The 8,584-nt window shown below is 38.0% G+C and overlaps 1 pseudogene; it reads left to right on the forward strand.

The window, feature by feature from the left end:
• Positions 1-509: 509 nt before the first annotated feature.
• On the forward strand, positions 510-2,292 carry LOC144293085 (peptidyl-prolyl cis-trans isomerase-like 3 pseudogene; annotated as a pseudogene).
• The last annotated feature ends 6,292 nt before the right edge of the window (positions 2,293-8,584 follow it).

An 8,584-nucleotide genomic window follows, 5' to 3' on the forward strand; every position in this document is an offset into this window, starting at 1 on the left:
TTTCATGGTAGTTATTAAGGATATATTCCCAGAAGACATAGAGAAAACAGGAGACAGAGAGGAAGCTGAGCAGGTGTTGGGATATCAGATGGAGTGAAATCCTGAGTGCTTAGGAATGAATAGCTCTAGTCATCCAAGGCTGGTTCTCTGGAGAAGGTTGAAAACTCAGTAAGTTAAGAGCTAAGAAAGCAGGAAGTACAGGACAGGTACTCAAAGGAGAAAGAAGAATTGAATGGAGCACCAAAGGCCTTTACTAGAACATGGCTAGCAAACTCAGCTTCACTGAGGAGTGAGTCAAATGAAAATAGGAAAAACGAGGATGAAGTTATTGGGTAGAGCCATGAATAAGACTAAACACACCTACCATCTTCACTGACACTTTGGATACACCTGAATATCAAATTTGCCTCTAATATTTTCAGCAATCAACATGGAAAAAAATAATTTGGTTATCAATTCATGTTGACTAAAAGTTAAAATATAGGTAAATATAAAAGAACTAGGTTTCGCGTGCTTGTAGGGTTATGAAGCGAGCCCCCTCTCCCTGTCAAAAGCGTACCAGAGACACATTTTCTAACTTCTCTTGGTGAGACTGAGAAATTGAACAATAGTACTTCCTGAAACTCACATCAAGAAGAAAAATGTCAGTGACACTGCATACAGATGTAGGTGATATTAAAATTGAAGTATTCTGTGAGAGGACACCCAAAACTTGTGAGAATTTCTTGGCTCTTTGTGCCAGTAATTACTACAAAGGCTGTATATTTCATAGAAATATCAAGGGTTTCATGGTTCAAACAGGAGATCCGACAGGTACCGGAAGAGGAGGTAACAGTATCTGGGGCAAGAAATTTGAGGATGAATATAGTGAATATCTTAAGCACAATGTTAGGGGTGTTGTATCAATGGCTAATAATGGCCCAAACACCAATGGATCTCAGTTCTTCATCACCTATGGCAAACAGCCACATTTGGACATGAAATACACGGTATTTGGAAAGGTAATAGATGGTCTAGAAACTCTAGATGAATTGGAGAAGTTACCAGTAAATGAGAAGACCTACTGGCCTCTTAATGACGTACACATTAAGGACAAAACTATTCATGCCAATCCATTTGCACAATAGCTATAATAGACCTAGAAAAATATTTGGCAGACTATTTAAGGAACACACCTATTGTGGTTTACCCAGTTTTAATTATGTCAAAAGATTACATCATCCTTCTGCTTGTTTATAGCTAAGATCTTATTTAAGTTTAATTTTCCAAAAAACTCTTCTAATTTTTGGTTACATATAAGCATTCATTTTTTTTTTTAAAGATTTTATTTACTTACTCATGAAAGGCCGAGACACAGACAGAAGGAGAAGCAGGCTCCATGCAGGGAGCCCGACGTGGGACTGGATCCCAGGTCTCCAGGATCAGGCCCCTGGCTAAAGGCGGCGCTAAACTGCTGAGCCACCTGGGCTGCCCAAATCCTGGCATTTTTAAGCACTATGCATATTCCTGCCATATCTAGTCCACGTCCTAGAGGTAGTCTTTTCCATTAATTATTCACTTTGTGCAGTCAGAGTAAGGACAAGATAGAGATGATCTAGAAAAGCCAGCCAGCCAATCCATTTGCTATTTTCTGTGGTCTTTAGATTACAGTAAAGGCTCAGAGAAGTCCTAGAGTACAGTAAGCACTCAATTTCCCAATTCCTTTGTCCATGGAACTTTTTTAAAGCGTATCATATACAGTATTGTAGGACAGAATTCTACAGGTGATCTGTTCGAAAAATGCAACTAATTGGCTAAGAGCACCAGTTGTAGAGTCCTGGATTGTGTTTGAATCACAGCTCTACCTCCTACTAGTAACTTTAGGCAGGTTACCATCTCCCAGATTTTCTCATCCCTAAAGACTCATCCCCTTCATAAGACTGTGAGGACTAATGAAACAATGTAAAGCTTCTGGCATCTGATAAGTGTTCTGTAGTGAGTAAACAGAAGCTATTCTCTTAATATTTATCTCCACCATAAGGCTCTCACCTAATCAGGCCTCATCATTTACATATCTATAAATATATAGATATATATCATTGATCTCATCAAAACCGTATTATTTGATCTGCCTCCATCACCTTGATTAGATTTTGGTATTACTAAAACTGATGCCAAGCATTTCTTGGTTTGTATCATTTCTACAGATAGCTGATCTAACTAATATTTTCTTTCTTAATTATAATTTGGATGTTAGCTTGTAATATTCTCTTATTACCACCTATACCTTCTACTAAACTGATGTGCCAATTATATTAATGCCTTCACCTTTTAAAAAATAAGCTCTGTGCCCAACATGGAGATTGAATTCATGACCCTAAGATTAAGAATTGCATGCTCTACCTACCGAGCCAGTCAGGCACCCCTAATGCCCTCACGTTTTGATTCAGCCTTCTAATTTAGTCATTTAGATTTCTAGACCATATTAAAGCCTCTTTTGGGCCAAAATTTGTTTTGACACTTTCTTATACCTGATTTTTTTTTCTCCCAACTGAATGGCATTGAATGTTTTTGTCATTACTCTTAGGAGGCTTTTACTGATTGCCAAGATGTTTTTGTACTGACTGGCATTCTGTCAATTTTAATTCTAAACCCTGCTCTTAAAACAAAACAAAAAAACAAAACAAACAAACAAACAAAAAAAAAACAAAAAAACAAAACAAAAAAAAGAACTATAATTGCTCTTAGTATTAATAAAGGAAAGGATTTTTTTCTAATTGGCTACACAAAAATAACTGTGAATATGATCAATTCACTCACAATATTTTTACTATAAAGCTAACTGTTTTTTACTATGACTTACCATTTGGGTTATGTTTATACAGTAAAGCAGAATTTAATAAAAATATATATATAGCACATAACTTTTCTGAAGCCATTGTTTTCTGATTGCTTTTATAATTTGAGTTCTTTTCTTAATTTGTCAGCAGAAAGCCTACTTTCCTCCCCTTTTATATCAATAAGTGAAGCTTAGCATATTTCCTTCCCAGAAAGTTCTCCCCAATTTTTTTCTTTAAGTAGGCTCCAGGCCCAGCATGGAGCCCAGCATGGGGCTCAAAGTCATGATCTGAGATCAGGAATCAGGACACATAACCCACTGAGCCACCCAGGAGCCCCTCCTTCCTAGAAAGTTCTTCTTTCATGGATATGCTACTAAAGAGAGGAAAAATAAAGATGGAAAATTGGTATGAAAAGTGTCCCAGATTGGCTTAAAGTTAACTATCAAGGTAGCTAGCATCTATCTACCTATGTCTATCCATCATTATATCTATATTTCTAAGTATACTTAACTATACATAATTATATCTACATCTATTTGTTTATCCATCCATATACAACTATGGACTAATACTGGTGCCTTTGACCCCAGTGTAATGACACAGGATTGTAAAGACTTATCAGGTACTTGAAAGACTAATTCAGATGGGTTCCCAAACTGCAAAAACAGAAGGTTCACACTGGAGATTGTCTCATTCCTTCAGGTCATGTCAGGAAAGCTGCACACAGGTGTGTGTGCCACATGGCAGTAGGTACATTGAAACGAGGGATTGGATCCAGAGGATCCCCAATGGGGAATCCCCTAGAAATGGAGTCATAATGCCAGTCAAAGGAACTTGAATAGATAGCATGTAGAAAACAAGGCCTAAAGGAACATGGGAGGTGTTTTCCAAATTTTGAAAATGCTTATATGTCCTGGTATTTAGAATTGTTATATGGGGGATTCCAGATTTGAGTTAAAATTAATCTATGAGTCAAAGGGACACAATTTGAAAGGACAAGCTTGAAATAAATAAAGTGCCCACCCTCCCTTCCCAATGAAGACAAGTACCATGGAAAAAAAAAAAAAAAAAAAAGTATTTCCTAGCAAGTCTGTCAATGAGATTCTGAATGTAGTTGGAATTTTAATCAGTCATATTTTAAAGTCCTTTCAAACTCCCCAATTTTACTGTTTTCTAAACTACCTCTTTGAGAACAAAAGGGAGTGGCTTTACACACTGTACTGAATTGAAAAAGGTGCTAACATCCTTAGCCTTAGTCAACTTGTCTGTAAAATTTGGACATTTCTTTTTTTTATTTAATTTTTTTATTGGAGTTCAATTTGCCAACATATAGCATAACACCCAGTGCTCATAAATTTGGACATTTCTATCTTCCTTTCAAGTTTCCTGTTTAAAGTAAGATGTTCTGCACAATTTGCAGAAAGTGGGCCTGACACATGATGCTAAGAAAACAATGCACATTGACTTAGCACATACTAAGATCTATGACAGTAATGTTAGAGCATACTTTTGTGCATGACACTCAGTGGTTTTACAAGAAGGCCATTAAATTCTGAATCAGGATTCTAGTTCATCCTGTCCCTCAGTGATAGGATGTATTCATTACCTCTTTAATTCTATTTCCTCACCACAAAAGGAAGATGAATCCCCCCATTTACCTCATAGGGTTATTGTGAAAATCAAATGATAAAATGTACATGAAAAATATTGACAAACGATAAAGAAATATAAGAACACTAGGGGATGATAACACCAATATCATATTGTTGTACTCATAAAACAGGTAAGTAAGGTGTGCCGCTGAAAACCTGGCCCAGGGGAAAGAAAATGATCAAAAAGGATTATTTTTCTTAGTAGTTTCCTTATTTTAAATCATGGGAAAATTGTTTTAGAATAAGAGTATGACACATGATCAATTTTCAGATTTGAGTATTTGGGGATGTATCACCTCCAGTCACGTTCACACCTCCCACAGTTAATTTTCAGGTCACAGCCTTACAATGTCACCCCAAATGTTGACATTAACGGTGTTCTTGAATAAGGAGGGATTTCTTGGTCAATAGCCTTCACAGGGGCATGGGACCTTATCTATAAAAGCACAATTCTTACTCACCATATTGCCTATTCCTTAGAGGATTTGAAAACTTCTAACTTTGCATCTATTACATAGAGTAGGATCATTGAAAACCCTCACAAGGCTTCAAAGGGTGAACTCATAACACGTAAGTAAAGATAAAGGATGGAGAGAAAAATCAATCAAGCAGGCACGGTGTGCCTATGAGAATTACAAATGTCCTCCTCACTCCCCAGGATTCTTTCTCAGATGCACAGAGTACTTCTGAGGTTAACCAGTGCATCTACTTTTCCTGGGACTTTCCTAGTTTTAGCACTTAAAATTCTGAAAATGGAGTTCAGATAACCTGTGGTGGTTGGCACCACAAACTTTGCCTTCAGATTATGAGCCATCCAGATATGCATGAGGAAGCCTGCCTTCAGGAAACCCCAGGCAAAAGTTTCTAGTGAGGTCTTATATATATCCCACTGGTCGTACAGCAAAGCCAGGCTGGATAACCTGGTGTACACAGGTGTAAAACCCCAATCAATACATTTCTGAAAAATGTAGAGACACTAACCTTGGGTTCCTCCAGGGAAGTTTCAAACTTTAAACAGCACATTAAAATTCACCAGCCAACCCAGCTCATTCTTATCTTGGGCAAAGGTCAGTACCAGACTTCCAGGCATAGCAGAAAAAAGCACAGAACTGTCCCACTTCAGCTGTAAGATTGCCCGATCTTTTGCACTGTTAAACTCTTCCCAAATCTCAGAAATGTAGAGCTGTAGAGACCTTTAAAATAATCAACCTGTGGTAGAAGTATTCTAAGCTGATCATCAGGATTCCCATCTCCCAGTATACATCTGACATATATCACCTCTTCTTGTAGACAGAGCAAGCAACTATGATGGACATCACTCCTATGGTCGGGGATGTTAATCAATTGACTTTGAGTTGATCAGAAGGGAGATTGTTTTGGTTGGGCCTAGCCTAATTAGTTGAGCTTTTTGAAGGAATTTAAAGGTCAGAAAGACACTCTCCTACTGGCCTTGAAAGTAAGCTAACAGCCATGTTGTGAGATGGGGGAGCTGTGCGTCAAGGACCCATGGGTAGTCTTTAGGAGTGGAGCGCAGTCCCTGGGTGACTGAAGTCATGCTGCTACAAGAGAATGATTTCGCCAAAGACCAGTAAGCCTGGAGGCTGAATAGTCCAGTGCCTTTGCCTCTACACTCTGACACCTCCAAAATGGCATCAACTTGCAGAGCTGAACAAATTTTTCCCTCTTTAAAATCCAGATAGTCAGTGTTCCTGCTCGAAAGTCCGTTTATTCATGAATAAGAGACTGGCCAAGGGCTGAGAATGAATTTCAACAGCTCGTTCTCAGTGGACTATGGAACAGACTCAGGATTACAAAACAGCCTGTAAAGGTTGTGATCTTTACGCCTCATCTAGAAGCATCGCCAGCATGGGAAGGGGATTTAAATTGTATTGAAAGCATTGTTTATCTATCACTAATGACCAAACTGAATTTCCCTTCCTTTGTTCTTACAGCAATCTTCTAAGTGAATAGACATGGAGTTTGGTAAATGGGTTTAACCTTTCTCAGATAGAGAAATAAGAGGATTTTCATTTAATCTCTCTTCTAAAAAGCTAATGTTAAAATAAAACCTTTTGTGCCGTTGGGACTTTATGTACAATGCATCATACAACATTGCAATACTTATAACTTTAATCATGTATTTACAAAAGAGATTATTATCATACTAGAAGTTCCTAAACAGATAAAGGTCAAGACTATTATTCTGTTCAGGGCAAGGACATATACGTCCCTGACAAAGATTCATTATTTCTTAGTCTTTCAGTGTTGAAATTGTCAAATATTTAATTTTCTACACTAAATTCGATTGTGTCAAGAGACAGTTATGGTAAACATGTATATTTGACACCAACATGCAAAATGGCATGGAATAAAACTCTACTTAAATTTATGAAAAATATAAATATCTAATACTCCTTGAGGCCTTAGTTCAAAGAATAGGGGACAAGAAGGAAGATAAGAAGATTCAAATACCTCCGCCCCCTTCCTTCCATTATGACAATATTTCTCCTGCAGTCTCCTTCCCTCTTCTTCCCCCTGGTCCTCATGCTCTACCTCACTGAGAAGCCTCAGTCCTCTTCTTGTTTCCAAACCAGCTCACCGTCTAGCTCTCCCATTCTAAATTACCTTCCCCTCTCTTTGATTCTAATTTGTACCCTTTCAGGACAGAACAGAGTCAACCCCACCTTATTTTATTCACAAGCCTCTCTTGTTTCCTCTGTGATCCCCACTCAGTGATTAACCTTTGGAGGACAGAGGCCACATTTCCATTACATCCTCCACTGTGGCCTTCAGGTTGGATGTTTACAGTCCAGGTTTGTTCTTGGAAGATACTTTGACTCTCTGCTCCTCCTCGGATGTGGCTCCTGGACCACGGTTTTCTTGCTTAAAAGGCTTTTATCATTGGTAATTGGAATCTTACTCCCTATGCTAGGATATTTGAATCTACTTGGACATTTTGTTGAAGGTGGACATTTTGTTGAACCTCCATCAATAATGGAGGTTACTTTATTCTGAGCACAGCAGGGGTGCTTATGAGATCAATGCCAATGATTTTGCCCCAGCTAACCTACCTTTACATGTTAAATGAGCACATCAGACTGACTGGAGAGCCTGCCTAAGCTTGAGAGAAGAGAGGCACTGCTCAATCAGAGTGGCCATGATTCCATGCGAGATTCTAAGGGAAAGATGAATGTCATCCAAGAGCAACGAGACCTGAATATTTTCAGATTTCTTGCTACATAAGATCATGCCAACTGAGGTTGATGAGAGCTGATTCTCTTTATCTGTCTTTGTCATCAAAATCTTGCAGGTGTTCAGGGCCACTGACCAGGCTAGCATTCTGTTTTTTTCAATAGAACACAGATTTGGAGATATAGGATTTAATCCTTGGGTGGGGGAATCAACTTCAATTCAAAACTGGTGCTAGAAAGAAGAGTTTGTGGCTATCATGTCCATAGAATGTTAGAAGTGAGTGTTCTCATTGATGTACATCGTGTGCTTGCTTTTGAATTCAGCATTAAATGGTTGCCCATTCAAAACTGTATACCTGTCTGTGTGTCCAAGGCCATAAAGATTACATTGTAAATATTATTTTTATTACTAAAGATCATCTTATTAAAATGCAAACTCTTAGGTCAAATAGCATAATATTTTTTGACATCTTCTTGAACAAGCTGTGAGAAGTAATAGTGGCACTTGGCTCATTGACAAGTCTGAGAATACGACACCAGCAATGATGTCAGATTTTTGAAGATCTAACACCAGAAGTATTTAAGCTAGTCCCATTGATGCCATTGACAGCAGTAATCATTCTCAGAACTATGGGAAAAATAATAGAAATAAAAAAGAAGCTTTCAGAAGAAGAAAGAAGAAGAAGAAGAAGAAGAAGAAGAAGAAGAAGAAGAAGAAGAAGAAGAAGAAGAAGAAGAAGAAGAAGAAGAAGAAGAAGAAGAAGAAGAAGAAGAAGAAGAAGAAGAAGAAACTTTCCTATCAAATCATTCATTGTAGACCTTTGACCTGTCTGCATATATCACCACCAGGAAAGGCGGTGATTTTATTTATCCATGTCTAACTGGATAAATAAAATCAGTTTCCAACAATAACAGCACAAGC

Source organism: Canis aureus, chromosome 21 (genome assembly GCF_053574225.1).
Source record: "Canis aureus isolate CA01 chromosome 21, VMU_Caureus_v.1.0, whole genome shotgun sequence".
Classification (NCBI taxonomy): domain Eukaryota; kingdom Metazoa; phylum Chordata; class Mammalia; order Carnivora; family Canidae; genus Canis; species Canis aureus.